Below are 10050 nucleotides of genomic sequence, written 5' to 3' on the forward strand. Positions count from 1 at the left end.
AGGAGGGAGGGAGGGGGCCGCGCAGCCCCGCCGCCGCCCCCCCGGCCCCGGCCCCGGCCGCGGCCCCGGCGGGCAGCGCCTCCGCGGCCACCGCGCCCGCCGTGGGGGTGGGGCGCAGGTCCCCCCGGCCGCCCCTCCTCAGGGCGCAGCCACGTCCTGCCCCAGGCAGCTTTTCCCTTCCTCCTCCTCCTCCTCCTTACCGAGTCTCCTTTTAAGGCTTTTCAGTGATTCAAAAAAACTAAAGTCTTCATCGTCGCCCCCTTCTCCTCCGCTGCGCCAAGGGGCGGCGGGCGGGACGCGCGCCCCTACACACCGGCACCGCCGCGGGGCGGCTGGGAAGCGCTCCGAGCCCTGTCAAATCCTTCCCATGGCTGCTGCTGCTGCGGAGACGGCGCCCTCCTCCTCCTCCTCCTCCTCCTCCTCCGGGTGCGCGTCCTGAGGCAGAGGGGAAGCGCCGGCGACCCCGCTCCGGCCGCACGCTGCGGGCCGGGAGGCCCCGGCGGCGGCGGCTTCACTCCCGGCGGCGAGATGCTCTCCCGGCTTCGCCCCGCCGGGCAAAGGGCATCCTCCCCCGGTGCCCGTGTGGGGTGTGTGTGCGTGCGTGCGCGGGGCGGCGGGGAGGGGTAACGGCGGCGCCCTCCCTCCCTCCCTCTCTCTCTCTCTCTCTCTCTCTCTCTCCCTCTCCCTCTCTCCCTCCCCCTCCCTCTCCTCCGCTTCCGCGCCCTCCTCTCCCCCGCCGCTCCCTCCCTCCCTCCTCCCTCCCTCCCGCGGTCACACGCAGCAGCTGCCGCCGCCGCCGCCGAGCTCGCAGCAGCCCAACATGGCGGCCGCGGCGGGGGGGAGCCGCCGCCGAGCGCCGCCGCAGCGCGGGGAGCCGAGCCCGGGCCCGCCGCTACTGATGGGATTGAGGGGAGGAGGGGGGTGCTGCAGCAGGGAATGCAGGGATACGGGCGGACCGAGGCGCAGGGAGGGCGGGACGGCGGGCGACAGAGGAGAGGAGAGGCCGTCCCGCAGCTCCCCGCGGGCTCCGGCCGCAGCCGCCGGGCTGCCCCGGGCAGACCCACCCGCCAGGCCGGGGGTCCCTCCGGGGCCTCCCCCGCTCCCCGAGAGGAGCCACCTCCCCGCCGCGGCCCTCCGCCGCCGCCGGCGGCCCCCCGCCGCCGCCCGCGGCCCCGTCCCCCTCAGCCGCTGCCCTGCCGGCTCGTCTCCCGGCAATTCCGCCTTTAATTAAAAATCAGCCCCATTAAGGCCGGCGGGCAGGGAGAGCAGTACCCTGCCAGCCGTTCCATTGCCACGGTTAGTTCTGCCGAGCTCCAGGAGCGAGCACAGACCCCATCCGCCTCACGCTTCGACGGCTCAAAACGTGACCGAAAATGCGGCGGTTCATGGCGGTCACACCCCGCTGATGAGGTGCCGGCCCCCCCGAGGAGCCCGCCGTGCCACCCCCCAGCACACCCGGGGGAACGGGCTTGTTCGGCGCTGAAACGGGGCCACCTCCGGGGTGGAATGTGGCAGCTGCCCGGCAGCGCGGTGGTTGGCGATTCTCCTCCCCAAAGGTGTCAGAGGCGCGGTGTGGTGCTCAGGCTACTGCGGGGGATTAAATGTCATCTGTATGTCAACCAGTAACTTCAGTTTGTCCTTCCTCAGAAGTCAGGTGAACGGGGAGGAAGGCAGCGCAGCTCCCAGGGGTCACTGGCTGTGGGTGAAGTTCAGCGTTCTCCGAAAACCTGCAAAGTCCTGCGTCTGCTGGAGCTCCGGGGAGCGAAACGGCTCGGACATCTGCTTCCTCAGTTCAGTAACCGACAGAAGACCCTCAGCTGGGTTTTGCCATAACAAGCATCTCTATAATACTTCTTTTTTCAAACTGGCCTTTTTACTGGCTGATATAAAACATCAGTCTTATATACCCATGAAGATGAAATATACAATACAATTAAACAAAAGTCCCATATGTTTGCTCAGAGTTGCTCAAGTATAGTCACTAGTGCAAAGCTAAAGAGGATAATGACTCCTACTCCGTGCGAGTGAAAAGGCAGAGCAGACGGGCTGTGGGGCTGGGAAGAGGAGCTTGCTGTCAGTGAGCCTGGGAAGGGGATCCATCAGCTTGGGCAATGGCCTTTCAAGAGAAGAAACTCTATTGCCAACTCTTGGTGAATGAAGGTGTGCAGGGAATTTAATTCTAAAAACTTATTATGCAGAAACCCTCCCAGAAATATTGTTAGGAACTACTGAAAATGCAAGTGAGTTGTGATGCGTTGAAGATAGGATTAAACGAAGAAGATGGGGACAAGGAAAGGGTTCCCTTCCCATGCTGACGTACACCCTTGGTATGACAAGAGCCCTGTAAGGATCTGGGGTGCTGCTGGTCCTTGTCCACTACGGGTCTCGTTGAACAAGTCAACACAGTGCCTCCGTGGTAGGAGCCCACTCAGAAGCTGCGGCACGCAGGCAGTTTTACAGCGGGAGTAAGGTATTTCCTGCTGGCTCTCCGCTGAACTTGCAGAAATAGGGACTGAAGCTGGGGGTGAGGGGCGTCTGATGTCAGTAATAAAAATAAATTGCTATTGCTGGGGTTGGTGGACCAGATCAGATAGCACTTCCTATAGGGGTTGGAGACACGTTAGCCAAATTCATCCTGAACAAACATTAACCATTAATAGCATTGCAGAGGGAAAAGAGAGAAAACAAAGAGTTAAAGGTATGTTAGCTCCTTGGACTTTGGCACCACTTGGTAGGGAAGTGAACTAAAGAACCACTGCCAGAGATATGATGGGTGTGGATATTTTACTTATTTACTTATGTTACTGTGTTTTCCTCAGCTAATAATAAAGTCTTTCCTTGTTTTTATTGCAGACAAAGTGTTTGCAAACAAGGAGGGATACCTAGCAAAGGCACTCACTTTCCTTATATTTCTGCTTTTAAAGTTGAGCCCTTGTTTCTGTCAGCAGCACTTGCCAGAAGTTGCACATCAAGCCAGTTCTTTTCAGCATGCTTTCAGCTCAAGTGAGGCTATGAGAGGCACACGACACATTTTTCTATTAAAACTGTGCTATGTAAGCTGCAATTGAACCCAAAAAACAGGAATTATTTGTTCTTATCTGATAGCCTGTCCAGAATTATATAGGTGGTCCCCATGTCAACTGGTGATACGCCCACTGTACTGTAGTCAGCCGTCCTGTCATAGAAGCTTTGAGGAACAGGTAATGACAACAATGCCTAGTGGCATTTTTATTTGCTGGGTGTTATCTATGTACCAGATGAGTAATTCTCACAATACCCCCATGAGATGAAAAAATATTTTCTCTGTTTTATAAGAGAGACTTTAGTCCAGAATATTTAGAAAACCAACAACAGAACTTAGCGTAACACTCGGAAATTCCTTCTCCCTTGTATGTTCTGTCACTAAGACAGACTGTCTCCTAAAAATACACCCAGAGTTGTGCAAACATACCCCAGTATTTCATAATTATCATGTATTTGTTTCACCCCATTCTTATTTTATTAATATCACAATAATATTCGCTTCTTATTGCGTAGCTTTGCAAATGTTTACAGTACATAAAGAGTAACTAATGATAATAAAGCATTTTTATCTTACAATAAATTAAGCAAGCTGATAGCAACAGAGGGAATAGTGGGGAATGAGGAGGATACAGTCGAAACAATATAGTTTATGTATTAACAACATGTATGTTGAGTGTTGCAATACTTAACGTTGGTATAATAGAGTAAACAGCCTTTTCTCCCGAGGGACGGGAGATTTATTGTTTTGGGTGAAATATTGCAGATATCTGCTTTTGGCATGCAAACCATTTCTAAAGTAAAGAGGCATCCCATACACTTCCTGGCAGATGAATAAATGCTTGCGACTGGTAAATCTGTTATATACTTAGGGGCAAATACTCAAGAATGGTTTTTATGTGTTGGCAACATTTTGCATCCAGTCTTTTCTGTTCTCCAAAACTTTGTAGACACGCATTGTTTGTACTGACATAGCAGTTCATCTCCTGAGGAAAATTTGGGCAGTAGTCTATGAAGAAACAGTAGTGGCACCCAATGTAGAGAACATGTCTTTAGACATGTGATGGTGCCATTTGGGAAGGGGTCCTACAGCTGTTGTCTGAACTATAGCAATAACTGAGGTTATTGTAATAGATTGCAGGTAGCTGCAGGTGGAGCACACATTGGTTGCACTCTAGGATGACTCTGAAGATTTGCATGTGTGAAGGGAGCAAAACTTGTTCTAGTGTCTGTAGCATTGTAGTTTCACATAAATCTTACTACTGGGGCAAACTTAATCCTGGCGAACACAGAGGTCTCTTCACTAAAACTGATGACTATCATAGAACTTAGTACCTATAATAATGCATTTAGTAATATGCTTTAATGTTTTTAAAGACTTGTAAATCTATTATTGTTTTCCTCTTTAAGTGTCTTGCCAAGATCTGTTTCTCCTGTGAGGTCTACAGACAAGTCCAAGTACGAGCACTAAATGGTACCTGGCAAAATTGATGCTTATTATTTACCTAATCCCAAAACAATGATCATAGATGTGTATGCATATATAGATATTATAATAAGTATGGAATTATATTTCTCTTCCCTCTTGCTTCTTTTATTGGTCTTTAGAGTCTTATTTACAGTCTTAACAATTTTCTGTGAATGGCTGAACTGGCTAATTTTACCTCAGAGACAAATTGCATCATGCTGATCTCACTACACTGGTTCTGCATCAGCCTCACTCCTCTGGTTTTAGTCTTCATTTAAAACTAATGAGAACGTAGCCACCACCAGGACACAATTTTCTGTGAAGAATTAAGTGCTTTTGGCCCTGCTGAAGCGTCCAGGGGTGCTGTGCTCTGAACAGAAACAAGCTAGCCTCTGTGATTAAAGAAGAGGAGAGGAAGCAATGAAATTACATTTATAACTGCATGAAATTGCTGTTATTTTGAATCCTGCTTTTATGATGCATACTAGCAACTGACCAAAATCACATCTCTTGCTGACCTCCAAACAGGACCCTGTTTGCACTCTGACAGTGCTTTTTCATCTTACTGTAAAAGTGGGACCAAGTCTGCCAAAGCTCCTAGGGATGCTGTAAAGCTTAATTAGTGTCTGTGTAGCAATCTGGGATTCTTTTTACTTTCCTTTCTTCAGTAACATAAATCTAAGACTGTTCTTTTCTCTCTCATTTTTGTAGTCTAGAATGTCTGTAACTTTTCAAGCCTTTAGTCACTCCATAGTCCAGTCCTCTCATTTGGATTTTTCTATCTATGCTGAAGTTTTCTTCCACTGTCTCCCAAATCTATTAACCATGTTATGCCACCTTCAGAAGTTGGATTCCCCTCAAGATACTTCAGTCCCTTAAATTAACCTATTTAATGAGGTAGAACTCTTCCTCAGGTCAAGTGGCTTTTCAAACTGAAGAGTTCTCAGGAAGACCACATATTTATTTGTGAAACTGGATGGATGCAAATTTCTGCCACTGCCACACAAAGCATGGCAAAAAAATCCATTTGATTCCAAGGAAAAGTGGATACATTTACATCATTTGGCTGATGCCTATATAAAACTAGTATTATCTTATAATTGCAGTAACTCGGCATGAGAGCTGCTTCTAAACCTCCTCTCTGCAATGTTTCATAATTTCTGCTGATCATAATCAAGACTTTTGATATCTGTTCCTTTAAAACTGTTCACCTCTTCTTCTGGTGAACACCTAATACTGTATTATGGATTTTTTTAAAAAAGGGCATACTTAGAGATAAATGCAGTGAGGACCTGACTGTGAAAGTGATTTAAAAAAATACCCACAATGAGCTGCTACTGTCATATAAGTAACAATGATGGAAGAGACGAGTGAGGAAACTTGTGACTAAGAGATCTTTGATGGGGGAAGGAAACAGGATGAAGTGAATAAAAATGGGATAGAGAGGAGACAGGGAGGGACAGTGATGATTAATTTGGAGATCATATGGGAAGGAAGAGTAATTTTGAAAGAGGAAGCCAAGGGCAGGGAGTTTGGCAAGAGAGTGGAAGGGAAGCTTGTGAAGAGGGAGAGGGGAAAAAAAAGCTCTTATTTGTAAAAAACAGCAGATTCTGCACTTAGATGAAAACAAGCCCAGCAAGAAGCATAATTTGGAATGTGAGCTCAGGGTGGATTGAACGGGATTAGCTTTACGTCACAGAAGGGCTCAGAGTGCTCAGCTCTTTACAAAAGGGAGTGAAAGAGATCACACACTGATCTCAATTTCCAAGGCTGTGGAGTTTTCAGATTAGAAGTCTGACCAATTCAGTTTTTGTTTTAAAGTAGTATTTTCATTTATTTGAATTTTAATTGAAGGAACATTGATATACTGAAAACAGTGGTGCCTTTATTTTATGTGTCACTTATTTTTAACTTAAAAATTGCAAAACAGCAACAAGGCTCTAAAATATGTATTTCATTGGGAAGACAGATACGGACAATGATGACAGTTGCAATGCAGGCAGAAGTCAGTGTTTTAATCACGGATAGGACCCTTAATGTAAAGAGACACCTCCATCGTGGTCTGCAGATTGTAATCACAATACTGTGACTCATCAAAATTGGCATTTTGTGTTTGCTAAATTTTATTTAGATGGCAAGGCAGCTAGCCCCATCTTTCTCTTCATGCATTAAATTTTCAATTAGTCATCACATTTTAAGCAGGTGGTAACAATTGACTAGAAATCAGCACCTTTATTATTTGCCCATACTACACTTTGTGGATTAATTCCTTCTGTGGTGAAAACTAATAGAAAAATGAAGTGCTCTGTAAAACTTGAGAGACTTGTGGAAAGCATTTGTTGTAAATAAAGGCCTCTTGCGCTCAGCAGGTAAATTTAGGTCACCTCCCAAAGAGAAGGAAATCTGGAAGAGAAATGGGCAATGGAAGATGATTTCAAAATGTTATCTAGTGTTCAGTCATTATCTCACCCAAGCCAATACCAAAAAAGCTCCTTCATCTCAGAAAGAACATATGTGAACTCATAATTCTTCTGAAAAAAACAAAACTGTTTGGACTTAGGTTTATGAATAGTGAGAGTGGATTATATCTTTGCACAAGATCAACCATTTTTCTTTGTAAACTGTCAGTGAACAAATTAAGAGGATTTAACATAGAAGTGTGATTCCAACTATTTTTTGAGGTAGAGAAGGACAAATATTTGTACTAGTTTAATCAAAAGCGTGGACATAGCACTGGCTTGGATCCTTGTATGGGGGTAGCAAGCCCTGTGCACTGAGAATAATTGCACCTGTAGAAGAAGCTGCTGGCCAGTGGTAGAGCTTCATTTTTTTAATAGTGCTGCCTCGGTGAAGGTAACCATTCTTACAGAAGTGAGAGCAGATCTGCTAGCACCAGTGCTCCCTACCTGCATCAGTGCAAGAGAGCAAGGTTAGCAATGAATCACCATGTAATAGTTTAAAGTAACCCAGTTTACCTTGGCTGGGATAAGTTGGGGCTCGCTTAGTCCTCCTGAGACATCAAAAGGATGGACAGTCTCCAGCAGATGGGCAAAGACAAGCATCAGAGATGGAGTTGGGGACAATAACCTCTCATAATGGGGCACACATGGGTCGGAAAGAGAATATTGCTGTACAGTCACTGTCATTGAGCTGGGCAGAAGTTCAAGTTACGTGACATTTTGGTAAGGCAGGAGTGTTGCTATGGTCTGCATTGATTTGACTCAATCAATCAAACTGAAGACAAGAACTAAAAATACTTATTACAAGTAAATATTTCCAATCAGAGTGAGTTTTAACAACCCCTAACTTGAAAGTAATTTGGCTGATTTTCCTCAGTTTTTGCAAAAGTGACTAAAATCCACCTGGCAAGCTTTAGATTCGAGAAGTTTTCCAAGCCAAAGTTATGATGAAGGGATGGAAATAGGGTGCTATAACGGTGCTTCAGCTTTAACTACAGAGATGTTGCTGCCTCCCCTTAACATCCCCAAGCTATGCCAAAGCACACACTAAGTGAATTAAAATCACCACATAAAATGGAATGTTTGTAAAACTTTAGTCGAGTAGTGTATTTATCTGTCATAGAAACATTAATCATAATACAGCTATTTCTTAAACCTTTTCTTCCTCAGCCATAGAGACCAGCACAGTTTGCCCTGAAGACTGACAATTTCTATGTGTGGTGCACCAGGGGGAAGCAAGGACCAGCCATGTTCATCACCTGAAGTCCAGTGTTTGCTGCAACTGATTTCTTGTCTCTCTCTCCTGAAGAGGAAGGTTTCATTTCCGAGACTATGAAAACTGGGTTTCCATGCAAGTAATGAAAAAAGATTTTTTGATGTTATAAAGAAAATATTTGTATTTTTACAAAGAAGAGTGATAGCCATAGTTGTGCATTCTCAAAAAAAAAAAAAAAAAAAAAAAGAAAAACCACCAAAAAAAAGACATCAGCAGTTATTAGCTGTTCTTTTGCCTTTTCCAACAAAGTGAAGACTTTCTTGACTGAGAATGAGAATGAGGAAAGTGGCTAGCGGATGTGTAATTAGCTTCCAGCTATGAGTAGCACAGCTCTACATAGCAGCAATCTTACTAATCTCACTGCTGTCTCCTATGGGAGGAGGAAATGAGCTGGGCCACAGTCTCTGAACCTCATCCTCTCTCCAATTGGGGACTCTGACAGACCCAGGGTGCAGAGCCTCAGGATGTTGAATTTATTGCTCCCGTTTGCTTCAGGTCCTTCTCTCAATTCCCTCGCCCTGCAGTAAAAGTGATAATAATAAAAAGGTCTATGATTCACAGTAAAGCACTGTATCTTGTTTAAGTTAAACAAGTACCTAAGTGCTCTGCTGAATTGGGGCCAAGGGTGGATTACTGAGAGAGCTGGGCAGTCTTCCCATCTCCAGCCAGTTCACCAAGTAGTCTCAGGCTAATCACGGAGTTGTTCTGGGGCTTAGTTTCCTGCACATGTTTATCATAGGGTATCTATTCTGACTGGTAAAGATAGGGAGATAATGAAGGAACATGAAAAAACTCTTCAGAACATCACAGAAGGGAAAAAGTGCTGTAGACAGAACAGGTTTCTGCTTGGGTATGTATTATGTGTTAGTTCTCCTTATGATTTTTCTTTAGTCTCTGGACTCTATTCAGTATTCGTGAAAGACATAAGGTAACTTATTAGCAGAGAGTCCACTTGCACTTTAAATGGCAAGAGTGTAGTCTGAATCCCTCAGAAACTAGTGGAAGAAGATCCAGCACTGCACACAACCAACAGCCCAGAACGACTTAGGCTGCGTTGCCTTCAAGAAGCCTCATCATCCCAGCACTGCCTGCTGTAGGAGGCGAATCCAGCAGATTTTGTCCAGGCTGTTGCCTTCATGCCATACAGCAGCCTGAAAAATTAACTCACTCCCTTTGCAATGGCTTATTAAAAGGGAACTGGAACAAAGCCTTTGGCAGTCTCTGCCTAGCCTGTGCTGGGAGAATTTCCTCTGATCAGATATGAAGCTTTTAAGGCTATTTTGCATTTCTCCGATTCGTACCTGGCAGAAAGTGGCCAGAGAAAGGGCAAGGGTGTCACTGTGGAGAGCTTTTTATTGATATGAGAGAGGCCGGGTTACCACATAATAGTTTGCAAGAACAGACTTTTCTTTTAACACTTTTTCTACTTGGAAATTTATATTACATTTTGCAGTTAGAGCAAAATAGCTCAGTGTACTGAATTGCAAGAGAGCTATCCTGAGTGCATATGTTTACTGTATCTTTTGATACAGAGGAAATTAGCATAAAAAAATCTTTACTAAGAATAGATTGTGCCAAAATATTAGTTTTGTAGCATAACAAACAGATAGGAAAATATAAACATGCTAATCCATCCTATGCAAGATAAGAGCTGAGGTAAGGTTCTCTCCTGATTAACAGCTGCTAGCTAATGTTGTAAGCACAGTTGTGGAGGTCTTAATATTACATTACAGCATTGTTTGTGAAACCAGAAAATGCCAATGTTACTTCTTGTGGGTTTTGAGGTACAGTTCTGAAAGAGAATAAGCTCTTCTTTCTTTATAAAA

At 45.4% G+C, this 10050-nt stretch overlaps 1 protein-coding gene across 6 annotated transcripts in view; it reads right to left on the reverse strand.

Moving 5' to 3' along the window:
* The window catches only part of CDC42BPA (CDC42 binding protein kinase alpha), a 189524-nt gene extending 188895 nt beyond the window's left edge, over positions 1 to 629 (reverse strand). For all 6 annotated transcript variants that reach the window (XR_012632934.1, XM_074897332.1, XM_074897329.1 and 3 more), the window contains exon 1: positions 201 to 629. The gene's annotated coding sequence lies outside the window, so the exon portion shown is untranslated. The remainder of the gene's footprint in view (positions 1 to 200) is intronic.
* Positions 630 to 10050: the final 9421 nt, after the last annotated feature.

Source organism: Athene noctua, chromosome 1 (assembly GCF_965140245.1).
Source record: "Athene noctua chromosome 1, bAthNoc1.hap1.1, whole genome shotgun sequence".
NCBI classification, from domain to species: Eukaryota; Metazoa; Chordata; class Aves; order Strigiformes; family Strigidae; genus Athene; species Athene noctua.